This window comes from Pygocentrus nattereri, chromosome 10, assembly GCF_015220715.1.
Source record: "Pygocentrus nattereri isolate fPygNat1 chromosome 10, fPygNat1.pri, whole genome shotgun sequence".
Classification (NCBI taxonomy): domain Eukaryota; kingdom Metazoa; phylum Chordata; class Actinopteri; order Characiformes; family Serrasalmidae; genus Pygocentrus; species Pygocentrus nattereri.
The window spans coordinates 21,511,206-21,529,287 of NC_051220.1; the positions used below are offsets into that span (position 1 = coordinate 21,511,206).

Consider the following 18,082-nt stretch of genomic DNA (forward strand, 5'->3'; position numbering starts at 1 on the left):
GTCCACTATCAGAAAACTCTCTTTGTTCTGTCCATTTTTTTTCCAAGGTATGAACAATATGACCATTCCAAAATGAAGCACTGTATCTGCTGTGCCTAGTTTTGTTGCAGAAAAATATGTTGGAATATTTCACCTTTTTGTGTTGCTTATTGGCATCGCTTATTCAAAGGCGTTCAATTTTTGCCTGTAAAAGCCAAAATTTAACACTTTCCGTTGTGTGTTGCTTTTAACTAGCCGTCGCTGAGCCCCTGTCATGCTCTGATGCTCCCGCACCACCATGCACTGAGCCCCTTTTAATTATAAATGGGAGGGGTGTCTTTATTTAGCCTTTCACACATCGGATAGAAACGTGAGGTCTCATAATTTTAAATACCATCATTTTTTAGTACTTCTGTATACCTCATCACCGTTATACTGCCCGACCTATAGCAGGAGGTAATCAAAGATCTGCTGCATTTTTCATGTTTATTTCAAATTGTGACAAAGTCTCTGGCTCAGCCACTCAGCTAAAGAGGCTATCGTCAGAGTGGTTTGCACTGATTGCACGGCATGTTCTCTGAGCATATTTGTGGCATACAAGTATTACAGTTATGACAGATCTCATACCAGAAGATGAACTTCAGCCGGTATAACGGTTCATCCCACTGCTACTTGAAACAGGTACAACTGTGCTACTTTACCTTTGTGCTGGGACCAGTACTGCCTATTAGGCACCACACCACCAAACAAATTTATGTTTAAATGTTACTTTTTCACTTCCACTTAAGTATATTTTGCTTGGGATGCTCCAGTATAGGAATTTTGGGCTGATGCCCATGTCTGCAGAAATCGAGATTAGATCCATCTGTTATAGCGTTGCTGAGAAATGGGACATTTATTTGTAGAGGATTACGAATGCAGAACAATGAACAAAATGCAGACATTTCAGCACAGTAGCCCAACATCACCTAAATGTTCTGCTCTTCCAGAGTGTGATCAATATATAGACAAATATGAAGTTTGAAATATTAGTCAAATCTAAACCTCTCTTAGATTCCCAATTTTTTCAAATATCTACTGATATCAATACGATTCTGATATCACCCCGCATCCCTGGGTATTTGCAGTGGTGGACGAAGACTGTACTTGAGTTAAAGCAGAGATACCCAAGGTAAAATATCACTCCAGTAAAAGTAGAAGTTCCTCCTTTTAGATCTCCTCTTGAATAAAAGTACAGGAGCATTTGCCTTCAAATGTACCTGAGTATTGAAATTAAAAGGGCTAAAAGATTAATTATGACTCTGTCTTATTAGCAACAAGACTCTTGCTTCATTAACTCATTTGAGGTGAAAATACTCCAGTGTCTCTCTTGGTAAACTGATCTTTTAATAGAATGTCATTATTTAGTCTGACACTGCTGTCTATTAAAATGATCATAAGCACAAAACGCAGAAGGCAAGCTATTTCCATCAGGTAGAACCGAGTGGCTCTGAAATCACTTTTTGCAAACAAAGAGTTTCAGTTTAAGATTTATTTGCAACTTAGTTACAAGTTTGAGTTTAATAAAAACATGCTTTAAATGCAGGTGCACAAATGTCTTTTGCTTTACTGTATTGCATCTGTAGGTCTCTGTTTATAAACATAAACTAGCAAAAACAAGTTTACTATAAAATTAAATTGTTATAAAATGAAAGTGTTTGTATAAATTCAGAAAAAAGGCACGTCTGTCACAACTGTATGTGTGTACATATTTCTAACAGGTCAAAACAAGCTCAGATCAAACTGCATGCTGTACCCTGATTTGTGTTCTTGCTTCACGCTTCTTTCGCTTTGACATGTTACGTTTTACACACACAAGCCGATAGGATCAACAGATTTGGAGCAGTGGAGTAAAAACTAAAATATTTGACTTTGAAATGTAGTGAAGTCACCCAAAATGGAAATACTTCAGTAAAGTACAGATACACATAAAATGTAATGAATTACATTTACTTACTTACTGTCCACCGCTGGTTATTTGTGACTTATCAGAAATTGTGAGGGTGATCATTCGAATTTTGATTAAAGTGTAAAATCTCAGACCGTTTTACTTTGTACTAGCTTGTGCTTGGCTGCTGTGTTAGCCTTGTGATGATGTGACAGTGCTGTTTGTTTCAGCTGTATTGGGGGTCATAGTACTCAGGCACAGTGGGAGACACTGAGCTGGGCTTTTTCAGAAACACTGCATGCACTGTTCAGCCATGACAGTTGTGTTCCATACTGAAGGACAGCTGAGCCAGGACACACCCGCTGTGTACATGTGTGAGAATCCCTTATTTACTCGGCTAATGGGCTTCCCAGAAACGCTGTCATGTCGTTACTCTTTTCCTCCTCTCCGGACCCCGTTCTCTTCCACTGACTCATGCGAGGTTGTGGAATCTCTGGAGGAGCACAAAAAGCTCATTTGATTAGGCAAATGAACAGCCCATGGACACTGAAAGTAATTTGCAACCAAGGAATCCAACCCTTGCCGGCATTTGAATTTTACTGGTCTCTTCATGCACCACAGTGCAGCCGTGGGTTTGGCGTTATTAATATTCCTGTAGCATTTTCATAAACGACGGCTGCACTTTAAGCCTTACTGACAAATGAATGACTGAAATCCTTGGAAATCATACTAAGCTTTTAATCACTGTTGCTAAAAGGGTTTTTGGATTTAAACCAACTGTCTGCAAATCCAAGACAACAGCTTTTATTGAATTATGAACTATATGACTAATGATGAAGATCCATTACAATTAAACATTGCATGAGTGGTAAAAGATGACCAAGTATTTTTTATTTTTAAACGTTTTCCTTTGAAATAAAGCAGGGCACCTATAAGTCCAGGCCTGAGCGATTTGGGCGAGAGCTTGATTCATTTCATTGGGCTTGTTAAGGCTTCATTATCTGTTTCGAGCCAGGGCAGCCTGGTTTGGGCCAGCACTGGAGAGGCCAAGTAGTTTGAGTGCAAATCTTGCCCTGTCAAAGTGAAGGAGACGAATTAGCCATTTCTGGAGAGGCTCCTTTAAAGCTGTCTGAGCAGCCATTTAGAGCTGGCCTTAGATAGCACAGCGCAATTATTTACTACTTTACAAGTGGCCTATGCGGCCCTAGCCTTAGAATTTTAGCTGTGAGATGTGGTAATGTGGAGTGACTGCATCCTGGCATGTACATTTCTGTGAATCGTGTTGTAATGGTGGGGAATTAAAGTGGAGAATGTGGAGAATTTTTTTTTTTTACATTTTTTTTTTTTTTTGCACAAGATGTATAGATTACAGTATATCAACAGATTATGTAACACATTTTAGATGTTTATATGTTAAAGGCCCACCTATCAACATTACATTATAAGGGACATTGCTTCCATTTTTTTATATATAGTTTAAGAAGGAAGTGAAACCCAACCCTTTAAAATTTATCCTCATAAGCACTAAATCAGCTTCAAATAGGACTGTGTCTGTCATTCATTTTGAACACTGTAGAAGATTGAATCCTGTTAGCGTACCAATTGCTTAGATATAGTTGGTAGTAAAGGAGACGCGTATCCCAGCAGACAAAGCTGATGAGATTCTGGCAGTGGTTTTTTACAACCAATCTACAAGACTTTTGATGACTTGCTTCCAGAACAGAAAAAGAAATATTCCCAGATTGCATGTAGGAAGGCACCTGCTCCACCTCGATCGTTATCCGCTACTCCTTTTTACTGGAGCTTTAGTGGTGTAATAATACAATCTGTGCATACTTTTTGTATGCTTTGTATGCAGATTGTGATGGACACTTCACTTTAAAATGAAACTTGCTTGACTTTGTGACAACTCAGTCAGACCATGCACCATAGATGGAGACTGGGGTGTAAAAATCTGATTGATCATATTAATATTCAAAAAAGGCTTTGGCTTTGTTTTCAAATGCAGAAATTATAATAATAAAAAAGGTTGTACTGGCTTTATTGTCTGTATTCCACTAGTGTGAAATATGTGTACGTTATGTATTTTTAAAAGTAATTCTTGGCGAAATTGGAGATTTCAACCCCTGGGAGATGCCAATTTTCTTTCTGAGTAATGATCAATCAGTACATGTGAATCTAAATGACGTGGCATGTGATATGGCCAAAACTTTACTAGCACCGTCTCATACAGTATTAAGAACAATGCATTTATAAGACTGCCTTCATCACAGTTTGCAGTGGATTTAACCTTAACAACCTGTTACCTTTAGAATACTCATCCATTAAATAAAAATACATCTTCAAAAGAAGCAACATCAATGGTAGTTTTATTAAATATTTGGAAATCAGCACACGGTGTGTAGCAACCATGCTCATTAGGTAAAGTCTAAAGAGAAGCTCAGTTAACAGCTTATTTCCAAACACTGAAGTTACTGCTAAAGCCTGAGTCCTCTGAAAAATCAGTGTAATGAGCCAGTTGTCAATCTAGGTGTTAAACTCCTTTGAGGGATGATCAAACCATTAATGTCCTCAGCAGTGGACGTGTTTGTGAGCGACAAGTTTAGCATCAGTGTTGTGTTGGACTTCTGCTCAGGGATTATAGGAGCAGCCGTGGACGGAAGCAGGTGATGACAGAGAAAAGAAAAAAGTTAAGAATTTCAGGCCTTAATTTAAAAGCTAAGCCAATTTTCTCTGAAACAAAGTAACAGAAGAAATATGAAGAAAACTGCCAACCAGTGACGGCGAGGAACAATGTAAATTAAGGAAAAATAACAGCAGAGTCTTCCCATCAGTCTTGCCAGTATGTTTTATGTGTTGCAGTGGAATACATTACTGAATACATTTAGGACCGTGTGCTCAGAGTTCAGCCATCATTTCTTTCTCACAGTGTTTTGTCCAGCCCTGTCCATCAGTTAGTGGTGTTGATATTGACTTTTGCAGTATGTGGTCATTTCTTGCACTGTGAAGTTATCATCAGATAGTCTTTATGGCGTAATCTGACAGCAGTACAAGTGAACATGCATGGCGCATAAAATGGCCAAGATTTTATGGCATCATCTTATACAGTATAATGGGCAATGCATTTACTACTTTCATCACAGTTTGCAGTGGATTAACTTTAACAACCAGACAAAACACCACTGCATAACGTAACGGCACAAAAACAGAATTACTCAGACTGTAGTGGAATTGGCACTATTCCAGTTGAGGGTGGTGATATTGTTATTTATGTTAGAAAATACTTTTCTGAACATATTGTGAATATCATCAGCAAATGAACATTGATTACATTGTTCATTAGAAAGTAAGCATAATTAGACCTGTTTAAATGGATTGTATTGGATAGTAGTACTGGTAGTGGTGGTGGTGGTAGTAGGTGGTTGCGGTTGTAGTAGGTGGTTGTAGTAGGTAGGTTGTTGTTGTGGTAGGTGGTGGTGGTGGTGGTGGTAGTAGTAGTAGTAGTAGTGGTGGTGGTGGTGGTGGTGGTGGTAGTGGTGGTAGGTGTTTGTAGTAGTAGTAGTAGTAGTAGTAGTAGTAGTAGTAGTAGTAGTAATAGTAGTAGTAGGTGGTTTGTTGTGGTGGTGGTAGGTGGTGGTACTAGTTGTGGTTGTAGTAGTAGTAGTAGTAGTAGTAGTAGTAGTAGTAGTAGTAGTAGTGATTTTTAAATGTGGCACTACAGGGTTTTTTTTTTTTTTTTTTTTTTTTTTTTTTTTTTTTTTTTTTTTAAATCTGTTCCAACTTTTATAAAACACACACACACACCCCCCCACACACACACACACCCTCTTCTAAGCGGACAGACGTACCCCTTCACTTTATAAATCTAAATATTGTAGCGTGTATTGTGACAACATCTGGAAGTAATGTAAAACAACTGTGACTCCCAGCTATTACCTTAATTTTTAGGCTTGGAGTTTTTCTAACTTTCACCTTGGATAAAAATGGAAATGTTTAGTATAAAACACTAGTTAAGGTTGCACCAGCCTTATCCATATGTATGAGAGAGAGAAACTGTTCTATGTCTGGAGGAAATGGGTCATGTTTTTTGTTCTGCACTATGGCTGAAAGCTTCCCTCTCTCATTGCTTTGCATCATAATTGATGTTAATTTGTTGCTCTAACTGCAGGAGGGAAAAAACTGTGACCAAATTAGGGTGGATTATGTAGTTACCTTCACAGTGGGACTGTAGAGTGTCTTTCCCTGAGTGAGTGGGAGTCGCTCTGATTTTTGTTAAAGTGTTTCTGCAGGAAAGTTCATTAAGGGACTGATGTGGTGTGATGGGATAGGGCAGGTAAAGGATAGTCCATCTACCATTTCTTCCATTGCCTCTGGACTTTTACTGTAGACTTGACTGTTCATGACAAAGTTCATAAAGTTTTTAACCTGTTTAACCCTTTGATCTCTAGTATAGATGATATTAATCATAATCTAGCATTGTTAAAAGCCCGCTCCCAACAATCTATATCATGGAAACAAAGAAAATTCTTGAAAGTGGGCTATAATGTGCTTTTGTACAAACTTCCTCTATTACACAATTACGAGATGTTACATATAACACTTAAAATGCATATTGTCTCTATATTTTGTGTATATCTCTCCATTTTAAGTATATTTAATATATTCCAGGTTGTTTTTTATATATTACTGTACTTATTTACTTTCTGTAGAGTGATTACCTGAGCATCACCACAAGCATTAAAATGCCTAAATGTCCTGACATGTTGTGCAAATGACAAACTTGAAACTTGATGTTCAGTCTATATTGACAGGTTGGAGTCTACACTTTCCCTTTATCATGTAAAAAAATGGCAAAAATATAAATATCTTGTGATCTACTGTATTTACAAGCACAAATGTGGCCAACTGACAGGTTTAAATCCACACTTTATACTTATTTCGAGCAGCTATGAATGAGAAATAATAACATATCAAGTCACAGTATGTTTTTGGTGACTTCTCTGTTACTCTAAACATCAAGCACACAAAATCAGTTTATTTTAAGACTAATACTTTATTTTAACCCTTTACTTTTGAGCAGGTGCTTGGCATTAAAGAAGTGGTCCACTAAAAAAATAACTTTGCACAGTTTTCACCTTAAACCTCCTCCAATAATGCAAGAAATAGTTGTGGTCCAACTATAAATGTATGATATGGTAGAGAGAGTAATATGGTAGAGAGAGTACTGGCAGAAGTGGAGCACCTATTGTCTTTGCATGTCTTCACATGTATGTGGCCTGAGGCCTGCTGAGGGTGCCTAGCAATCAGCACCAGTATGAGCCATCATCGTATGTCAGCACCTCCGGTGTTTCCCAATTACAGATGGATATACCGCTCAGCGGAAGGTGCGTATCGTCTGTGCTACTGTGCAGCTATGACTTGTGGGTAATACCTGGTGAGACAGCTTTGTAGTGGTGCACATCAGGGACTCGTAGCTTGAGGCAGACACTGCAGGTTTGATTAGCAACAGACTGTAGAGAGCTGCAGGTGCTTCTGGGAAGCGTAGTCTCTTAGGGGAATATTGACAGCATCCGTAGACGCACATGCACATCACGCTCTTCATCATTACACCAGGCTTCTTCACTACTCTCCAAACAAGCCCCCCTGCTCTCTCTTAGCTCCTGTGAAGCCCCCTGAGGATTAGTTCTGCTCATGGAAGTGCTGAAGGGAATTAGAGGTATAGTTGGATGGTGTTGCTGTTTGTTGGAATCTCCAGGTGCGCTGTGTCCAGGTGTTGTGACCACATTACTCACATAGTCAGTCCTCCCCCACAGGAAGAGGTTTGTTTTAGATATCACTAGTAGTGTTCAGTATGTGTGATGATACAGTGCTAGTTAATAAGGTTGAGAATAGGAGATGCTAATCATTTACCCCAAATTAGCCTAATTGTTATGAACGATTATTTAATATGCTTATAAAACGTCCCTTGACAGGGCTGAGCTGTGTGCGTGTGCAGGGCTGATGCTACGTAGTTTTTTTTCCCCCTAATATTGATTAACCTGTGACTTTTACTATAGAGGAATTGGCTAATCTGACTAGTAGGAGTGTAATGATTCACAAAGTTGGGAATATGACTTCATACATGTTAATTGATACAGTAATAAATAAGGAGTTGCTGAAAACATAAAGTTTTCATTAGAATGCCTCAATCTAATGCTCTAGACACAAGCTAACATATAGTGATGATACAAGGCTGTTATACCTTCTTTGGTTCCTCTCCATCTGCTGCTGCCATCACTTAAAATTGTCCAGCAGCTGATCTCTTCTATTAAGATGCAGCGAAACAACAGCAGCCGTGTTGCTCCCAACTTGTTTTTTTTTTCATAGTCGGGTATTTTTTGCATGTGTACATTAGAATAAAAGCAAATTTGAGGTTTTTGTCTGAGCAATGTAGACGTGGCACTACAATAAGATCAAACAATTTACAAACTTGAACCAAATTTCATAAAACTCAGTAAGTGAACTGCAGATTAATCAGTATTTTCATCAAATCCACTACAGTTGTGCACCAGTTCTTAAAGATCACATGACATACTTGCACACACAGAGCGAGACAATGGAAGCGCTCTATTTACTTGTGTCGGTTCCCTGCTTTTCACGTAGAAGCAACGGTGAAGAAACTCATTTAAAGAGTGTCAGCTGTACTTAAACTGTCTTACGTAAAAGGTCACTAGAGATAGTTGTAGCTGTCCTTATTGAGGACCAGTTGTTACTTCAGAAAGTATATTTTAGTTGTATCATTCTCTGCTGTGATTTCCCTTGTGGCATTCATGATATAATGCACCTTCACTGACTGTGCTAGATCATTCAAGCAGCAAAAGCAGTGCGCTGCCTACACACTCCCAACCGCCTCACATACAGAGTGGATACCACATCGCATCCAGGAGTCCTGCTCACTGCATGTGGCTTATAAAGAGAAGGGATGTGAACCTTTTCAGTTCTCAGTTGGGCAGTTTTGACATTCATCAGCTGTACATGACTGTGGTTTTAACTGTTAAGAGGAGAGCTGTCTCACTTTCGTCACCCTGCGAATGCCGCAGGGACAAAGAGTTGTTTAGAGGATATAGTGCCAAACATGGGACTTTCGTTCCTGCTTCTTCAAAGTGAGCATTAACTATCGATAAACCAACTTTTCCACTTCATCCAAGTGTAAAAAGTTCAGCCATTTTTTTTAAGCTTTTCCATTCAGGGTTCTTTAGGTGTGTTTTCATAATTTTCAACAAATAAGGGGATGGAAAATGAGCTGTTGCTTGTTGCGACAGACAAATGCTTGCAACAAACTCTGCGCTTGTGTTTTTATGTGTGTACAGGGATGCATGATAATATCAGAATTATATCTGCATCAGCAGATTATTTATTAAAAGAATCTACTTTAGACAGATGTGTACATTTGGCAAATGTTCAACCAGATATTTGATTTTGATTTGATATTTGTGCTCGCTACGGCAGCACATATATACTAAAATTGGATCGATACCGAGAAGAGTAGCATGGCCCCTGCGAAAGGATGACACGCAAATCCGTGAAGCACTCCATATTTTTGGGGCAGTCGTGGGCTGGAGGTTAGGGATCTGGCCCTGTGACCGGAAGGTTGCCGGTTCGATCCCCAGGGCCAACAGTCCATGACTGAGGTGTCCTTGAGCAAGACACCTAACCCCCAACTGCTCCCCGGGCGCCGTGGATAGGGCTGCCCACCGCTCCGGGCAAGTGTGTGCTCACTGCCCCCTAGTGCGTGTGGTCACTATGTGGTGTTTCACTTCACGGATGAGTTAAATGTGGAGCTGGAATTTCCCCGGTTGTGGGATCAAAAAAGTATCACCACTACTATTGATGACCGTTTTTTTTTATACTCTGGAAAAGCAAAATTCATGTCGATTCATGATATTCAGTTCATGATTCCGCTTCCTCACAATGTTGTGAACAAAATTTGAGTGAAGACATATGATGACTATGATCATGTTGCAAAACTTACTAACAAGCTGGAGCAAGGAGCAGGAGGAGTGCTGGAGTGAGGTGTTGGCTGGTCGTTACTGTTTACAAACTTTATTGTTTGAACAGTGCAGTTGCGTTAGATGGTATAATTAATAGAATGTCTGTTCTCTATGATGCACATTGACACAGTTTTGGCTTGTGATATTAGTGTTATGATGTATTGTTATACCCCCAGTAGTGTTTGCTGGACTTATCTGGTAGATCTTGGTGTAGATATAATGAACTCACTGTGTTAAAACAGCAAAAAAAGGGAATTTTGTGTTTAATGATGTGCCCATGTTACTGATTTGATTTTTCAACCTTTTATTGTTATCATTTTATTGGGCAGGACTAAATTTTAACAACAAAACTATTTTTTTTAACAACGCTGATTTAACCACATCAATATTGTGAATTATTTAAGCCTACTTTTAATGTTTCACGATGTGAGATGTTCTTTGCAAAGTAGGCTGCAGCAAAAAAAAACAAAAAACAAAACCCTTTGCTGATGTCATATTAGAGCTGGGCTACAGATCCTTATACACTTGAGTAAGATTTTCTTATTTTTGTGCTTTCTAAAGCCGCAGACCACACATTTTCTGACATCTAAATGGTCCACTACATTGTTGCTGTTGCAAGAGATGCAATATATTGGCAGTTTGCTATCCTGTCAATCAGCATAAGCCTAATATGAGTCACTACATGTATTATTCAGGATATTGAGCATGGTGCATACAGTAAGACAGAAAGTCTTAAGCACCTAAGCACATTATCATTATTTAAAAACATTTATGTTGGCAATACATGTGTAAAATCATCGTATGTCATCGTTGGAAGATGCAAATGAACATAAATACAGTAAAAAGTAACTTTTTTTTTTTGAAGTATTTGATATCTTGTGTGTTTTCTCTAATTTTGTCTGGTGCCTAAAACTTTTTAAAGTTAACAATTAACTGACCATAAAAATCTACTGACATTTTTCCATAATTGACATCTTCAGATTTGGCAGCTCTACAGCACAGTTGGGCTTACATATGTACATAGTGGGAGAGAGAGATGAAGCTAAGAGTCTGAGAGCAAGGAAGTCTGTCTGTCCAACTGTTATCACTTAATTAAACATAGATAAGTTTCAAACAAGCAGCTGCCTCCTGACAGATAACCTGAGGAAATGCTTTGGAGTGTGATTATGCAATATGTTGATATTCAGCAGCATTGCTACCAAACTTTCCTCAGGACAAAATGCTTTGTTTTGCAATTTGCCTTGTTCTGCCTGAGTTACTGCGCCGACTATGACGTGGCCGATTTTTAAAGGACGGTTGAAGAAATGTGGATACTGCAGAAGTTGAGGCTGGCTGTCAGTCGTTCATGTGTCGTAACGCTAAATCTTAACTGCCTGGCTGGACTTACTCAAACACGCGGTACAGGCCGAAGGTCGTGCTCAGCAGTTTACAGTCACGCCTGAGCAGGTAACGTTCAGAGCTCTCACGCCACTTTAACACAAAGCCAAAGAAGCTTGCCGGGCGTCAGCATGGCAGAAGATAACACGGGTAGGTTTGCAGTCCAAACACAGCCACTGTTGAAGCTGTACACACACCGCTCGGCCTGGAGGCCTGTTTTCATAACATTAGATACAGATGGTGGTCTGTATTTGAAGATACCAACTGTGAATATCAAACTACATAGAATATCAGATGTCTCTTGCATACCTTTTCAAATAATGACTGCTGCTTCCTTTAAAATAAAACATTTTCAACATGTGTTGTCTTTGGAAACTTCATGGCTGGTGATCAACATGCTTCAAATTCCATGTTAAACTAGAGAAGCTGAGCTGTTTTATGTGAAGTCCCGGGCCAAGTGTTATATTTCGCCTAAAGAGGCTTATGTACTGTCTGCTGATACTACATCAAAGCAAGATGAATGATTAACAATTTTATTTTTTCTACTCATTCAATTCAGATTTTTATTGATTGCTTTTTCCAGTGCTTATCAGCCAATCAGACCAGCATCATATACTTTCCAGCAGAGGACACCTGCAGTTCCAGGCCGCATTTCAAATACATTTCAATTTTGGTAGAGCTAGAGCGCAATGTTGAGGGCATGCAGTTGTAAATGGGCCATTATTATTTTGTTTTTAGTATTTCAGAGTCATAAAATTAAGATAATGAAAATATGGAAAAGCAAAGTGCTTTTAACATTTGCATTACCTTTTGCAGCTAGATACTGGGCGGTTTCAGACTGATGTTTTGGTCACTTTTGAATGTTGGTGGTGCTTTCACACTCGTGGTAACTTGAGAAGGACTCTACAACCCACACAAGTGGCTCAGGTAGTGCAGCTCATGCAGGATGGCACATCAATGTGAGCTGTGGCAAGAAGGTTTGCTGTGTCTGTCAGCGTAGTGTCCAGAGGCTGGAGGCGCTACCAGGAGACAGGCCAGTACACCAGGAGACGTGGAGGAGGCCGTAGGAGGGCAACAACCCAGCAGCAGGACCGCTACCTCCGCCTTTGTGCAAGGAGGAACAGGAGGAGCACTGCCAGAGCCCTGCAAAATGACCTCCAGCAGGCCACAAATGTGCATGTGTCTGCACAAATGGTTAGAAACCGACTCCATGAGGATGGTATGAGGGCCCGACGTCCACAGATGGGGGTTGTGCTCACAGCCCAACACCGTGCAGGATGCTTGGCATTTGCCAGAGAACACCAGGATAGGCAAATTCGCCACTGGTGCCCTGTGCTCTTCACAGATGTAAGCAGGTTCACACTGAGCACATGTGACAGACGTGACAGAGTCTGGAGACGCCATGGAGAGCGATCTGCTGCCTGCAACATCCTTCAGCATGACTGGTTTGGCAGTGGGTCAGTAATGGTGTGGGGTGGCATTTCTTTGGAGGGCCGCACAGCCCTCCATGTGCTCACCAGAGGTAGCCTGTCTGCCATTAGGTACCAAGATGAGATCCTCAGACCCCTTGTGAGACCATATGCTTGTGCGGTTGGCCCTGAGTTCCTCCTAATGCAGGACAATGCTAGACCTCATGTGGCTGGAGTCTGTCAGCAGTTCCTGCAAGATGAAGGCACTGAAGCTATGGACTGGCCTGCCCGTTCCCCAGAGCTGAATCCGATTGAGCACATCTGGGACATCATGTCTCGCTCCATCCACCAACGCCACGTTGCACCACAGACTGTCCAGGAGTTGGCGGATGCTTTAGTCCAGGTCTAGGAGGAGATCCCTCAGGAGACCATCCGCCACCTCATCAGGAGCATACCCAGGTGTTGTAGGGAGGTCATACAGGCACGTGGAGGCCACACACAATACTGAGCCTCATTTTGACTTGTTTTAAGGACATTACATCGAAGTTGGATCAGCCTGTAGTGTGTTTTTCCACTTTACTTTTGTGTGTGACTCCAAATCCAGGCCTCCACTGGTTAATAAATTTGATTTCCATTGATAGTAGTTATTGTGAAATTATGTTGCAGTATAATACCATATGCTTTTCTGAACATATCATGCACACCATCAGTACTGCATCAGTAAAACACTGACCAACTGCACGTTTCATTATAAACAGAGCAAAATTATCCCTGTACATCTGGATTTAGTACAACACAGTATACAAAATATTGAATAAAAATCATTGTTTTCAGTTTATTGATAGTACTTTTTTTTAAAATATAGCTTTACTGATTCTTTTTTGAGGCATTTTTTGAGGCACAGCATGCATCATTAATGGTTTCACAATATCAGATTTTTGCCATGGTGCCCACCTCTATTCCATCTGTTAAACACAAAAATGGCTACACAAAAACATGTTTGCATTTAAACTTGAATTGTGTTTTAAATAATGTGTACACACACATGGAACATGCAAATGCATAATTGAATCATTATTTTCAAGTTTTTGTAAAAAATGGAATATTCCGCCATACATTACACCTCCAGTGTTCGAGGATCAATCGCTGGCGAGGTTTGTAGTTGAAAAGCATGCTAATGTCAGCGTTTTTAGCATAATTCCTGTATTTCTGCAGCCAAACTTTATGTGGACATTTTCGGTTTGGACCTGTACAGAACTTATTTTATCTGAGCAGATTCAGTGCCAGTCCTGCTGTTTGTCTGCTTTGCCCACCTGATTAAACCCATCAGCTGTTTAGCGCTTAGTGAGCTGGAGTAGGAGTCCTGGAGAGAGGAAAGTGGTTAGCTATGCAGTGCTCAGATAATCCAGGGCTAGCACTTGTGGTCGGCATTAAATGAAGCGACAAGAGCATCAAGCTGAACGTTTAGAGGTTTAGAACGTAAGTAAGCGCAAAGTCCTCTTTCCTCCCCAGAGAAACAAAACCTTTGAGCCCTTAGATCAAAGCTTTAATTCAAAGTTGCTGTTGTTTTCTTAAAGAGTGCCAGAGTACTTCATTCTCTAACACCCTCACGGCAGCAGAGGTTTCATTTTGAAGAAGCCCACATAACAAAAGTCTGTGGAAAGCACAGAGTCTGGTGGCCTGTCTGGGCCTTAATGAGATCTGGTGAGTCACAGTAGAGAAGCAGGTGTTTGGAAGCGAGCAGCACTTCACACTCCCTCGCTCGCTGTCTCTCTCCTCCCTCCCTCTCGCTGAGAGCGCAGCAGTGACTTGCCTTTGTTTCTCATGTGAACAAACCGCCTCGCCCCTCTGCTGTTAAAGGAACAGTTTGGCGGAAAAACCGATTTACACAATTCTCACCTATCCCTGGATGTTCTCGATCAGCCAAGGCATGACGGTGTTCTTAGTTTTCTTTTTAAAGATACATGATCAGGAAAAAAAAGGGGTCTGTACATGTAGATGTTATTCCTTTACAGTACAAACACTGTAAATATATGCTCATATACAACAGTAGTCCTGTGAGCTTAAAGGGGAACTTTGTTGATTTAACGTTTCTGCATAATGAGCTCATTACTTTCAGAGGGCTTTGATGTCATGCTTGTTTTACAGAAACTTGACAGAAGTGACAGAACAGAGTTGTTCACAGTGGTGGTGATGAGAACCAACCAGATATCTGAATGTCTCTAAGCTCCCTCACAAAACAGATATGACATAAAATGGTTATGAATGCACTGCCTGATGCCTTAAACATTGTTTTGTGATTGTTTTGAGAGAAACGTTTGGTCTAAAACTTTATATATCTATATATCTATATCTATATCTATATATATATATATATATATATATATATATATATATATATATATATATATATATATATATATATATATATATATATATTTTTTTTTTTAACCCATTCTTGGTGGAGAGGTACGTGTAGGGTGCTGTAAGGCAAAATATTCCCCAAAGAAAACGTTTATTTTTCAGATTTATATGTAAAACCTAGAGTAGGTTCACTAGACATTTTGGATGGATGGCTGTGTTTGTGTATAGCACATTATGGAATGTTCAGTTTAATGTAAATTATCCAAAAAGTCAAAAAAGGAAAAATCATTTTGCATGATGTCACGGTGTTTGCCACATCCGCTGCAAAAAATTTAAACACCCTCAACTTAAAACATCTCCATGTCCCTGATTAATTCATGTAAACCTTTCACCTAAATCATAAGACAGGGCACCAGGTTGTTCATGATCTCAGATAGACGTGTAATTCTAACACTGTATCACACAGTTTTTATGAAAATTGACAAAGCTTCACTGTGTAGATGGAGAGGGTAGAAGCAACCATTTTTAGCTAAAGCATAACCAAGCATGGATGTGTATGCTGTGGTCCTGATGGCAATGGGACCACAATTTCTGTTGTGTTCTTATGGTACTTCTTTTTGGAAATACTCAGAAACCTCCGGATCTGCAGGTTTCCCAGCAGAACATTCTTACCTTGGCAATGTTTTTATTTGTACTCTGTCTTAGTGCAGCTTCTGAGCACTAAAGTTAGCATCTCTGTCAATATTTGGGATCTCTGTTCATGCTTCTCTGCAGCTTTGTGGTAGACATTCCATTGCTCATATATGAAAGGACTTTTATTTTCAGAATCCTATCTAAGCTTATTATTTCTCCTTCATCCTGAGCTTTTTAACCCTTTGAACTCCTAGGACCCGTCGACAGGTCCAGACTTCCCCTCTTCCCATATTATTATATCATTCTATACTGTAACACTGCATGTTCATATAATCATAGCTCCTGAATAATTCTTACACAGGTGCTGGGTGATGCACATCAAGAGTATTAACTGAAGGATAAACCCTGAGTTTAAGGGGTTAAACCTGGTCAGGTTCTCAGGCCTCTTTCAGTTTATACAAGGTCCTGTCCAAGAGATGAAAGCGTAGATCCGCTGGAGTGTTGCCTGGTCTACCATTCTTCCTCTTTTGTTTTTGGGAATGTTTCTTCTGTGGCCACATGGCCTCAGCTCTGGACCTGCTCCAACGTGACAGCACGCCACTGCCTCACTTCCTGCCTTTTTGTGTTCTGACAAAGAGAGAGAGAGAGAGAGAGAGAGAGAGGCCTCCGACACTGATCCTCACAAAGTAGGCAGACTAATGTATTATTCATCAGAGGCTATTGATTCTTGCCTGTGTGCATATCATGAGGAGTTTTTAATACAGGGGTAAGTAACTAACTGTGTCCTGAAAACACCAGTGTCAAACTCTGAGTCAGCAAAAGTGTGTTAGCTTAGCCTGGTAACACTCGTTTGTACCAAAAGTCTAACATTTGCTTAGTATTAGTTTGTAGCTAAGAGTGCAGACTTTTCTTAAGCAGGGTTCTACTGGCCTCTATATGGGGGTTAAGATGTGGACCAAGTGGAACATACAGATTCTGGGCTTGTTCTTGGGCAGTTGCAAAACTCACTTGTTCAATACCTTATTCAAATATCAACTTAACTAAACAAATATGATGATTTTGGACATCCATTTATTCCCAAAACATCCCCCATTTTGTGTATTTGTACTTTTTTTTTTTTTTCCTTTTTCCCAGTCTTTGTCCTCTTTACATTTGAATTTTTGTCTGTTTCCTTGTCGTGAATACAGCAGGAGCAAAGCATGTTTTTACTTTGTAGCACACAGCATTTACACTGACATTGAACCAAAAGATGCAAACAAAAGTCAGATAGGCAAAAAATGAATACCAGGTCAGACAGATTTCCCAATAACTGGGATTATATCCAGTGAACTTTCTCAATCGTGCTGTAAATTTGTGATGCTCTAGAGCAATAGGCCATCTGCTTGTTGGTGTGCTTTTCCCACAAAACAAAGCAGGGAGAGCATGTGGTCTTGAGTGTCTTACTGCTTTTATAAAACGTCAAAAACTTCAGGCATGACCATCATGTGGCGAGATGTTATCTCTCTGTAGCATCTTATAAAAGCTGTGAATGTGCTTCAGAAACGCTTTAAAACCAAAACTATCCATTGTATAGTTACTGATTCAGAGCTCATGAAGAGATGATAAAACACCATCAGAAATGTATCTGTTGTGTGTACCAAAGAAGACATGTAAAGAAGACATGATGGTCTTTTGTCCATTTAGGATGTGTCTGTGGATCATTTTTATGTTTATGTTTGGAGCAAATATTGCTGGAGTTCTCCTTTGGAAGTCTCTGCCCACTTATTTGGCGCACACTGGGGTTGGCATGCCAGTGTTCTCATTGTTCTAACGAACTACACTAACAGGGCAGTCACCCCAGGGTTTATTTTAATTAAACCAAACCTGCTATATGTGAATACACCCTCAGAACCATTATGCTCATGTCTACAGAATATGAAGCTATCATATGAAGGTAGCCTTTTTTTGTTTTCATGTGATTATATATAGGGGGGGGGCGGCACGGTGGCAGGCAAGGAAGTCCTGGGTTCGATTTCCCCGGCTGGGTAACCAGGGCCTTTCTGCGTGGAATTTATATGTTCTCCCTGTGTCTTCATGGGTTTCCTCAAGGTGCTCTGGTTTCCTCCTGCAGTCAGGTGCACGTGTGTGTGTGCCCGTGTGCACATGTGTGCTTGCCTGCCTGCCCTGTGATGGACTGGTAACACGTCCAAGGTGTTTCCTGCCTTCTGCCCAATGAGCACAGGCTCCAGCCCAACCCCCAACAACCCAGGAGGATAAGCTGCTTAGGTGAATGAATGAACGACTTAATCTGACACAGATTGTCATATGTTTCCACTGCTGTTTAGTAAGCTGGATAGTTCTCCTCTATAGCGTAGTACTACTGA

General features: G+C 40.1%; 1 protein-coding gene and 1 non-coding gene across 9 annotated transcripts in view; both read left to right on the top strand.

The window, feature by feature from the left end:
• The window catches only part of asap2a (ArfGAP with SH3 domain, ankyrin repeat and PH domain 2a), a 104,985-nt gene that overhangs the window by 36,164 nt on the left and 50,739 nt on the right, over window positions 1-18,082 (top strand). The window lies entirely within an intron of this gene.
• LOC119264201 lies at window positions 9,379-9,487 on the top strand. Its single transcript, XR_005130862.1, has one exon. It is a non-coding gene; the product is annotated as a U6 spliceosomal RNA (small nuclear RNA).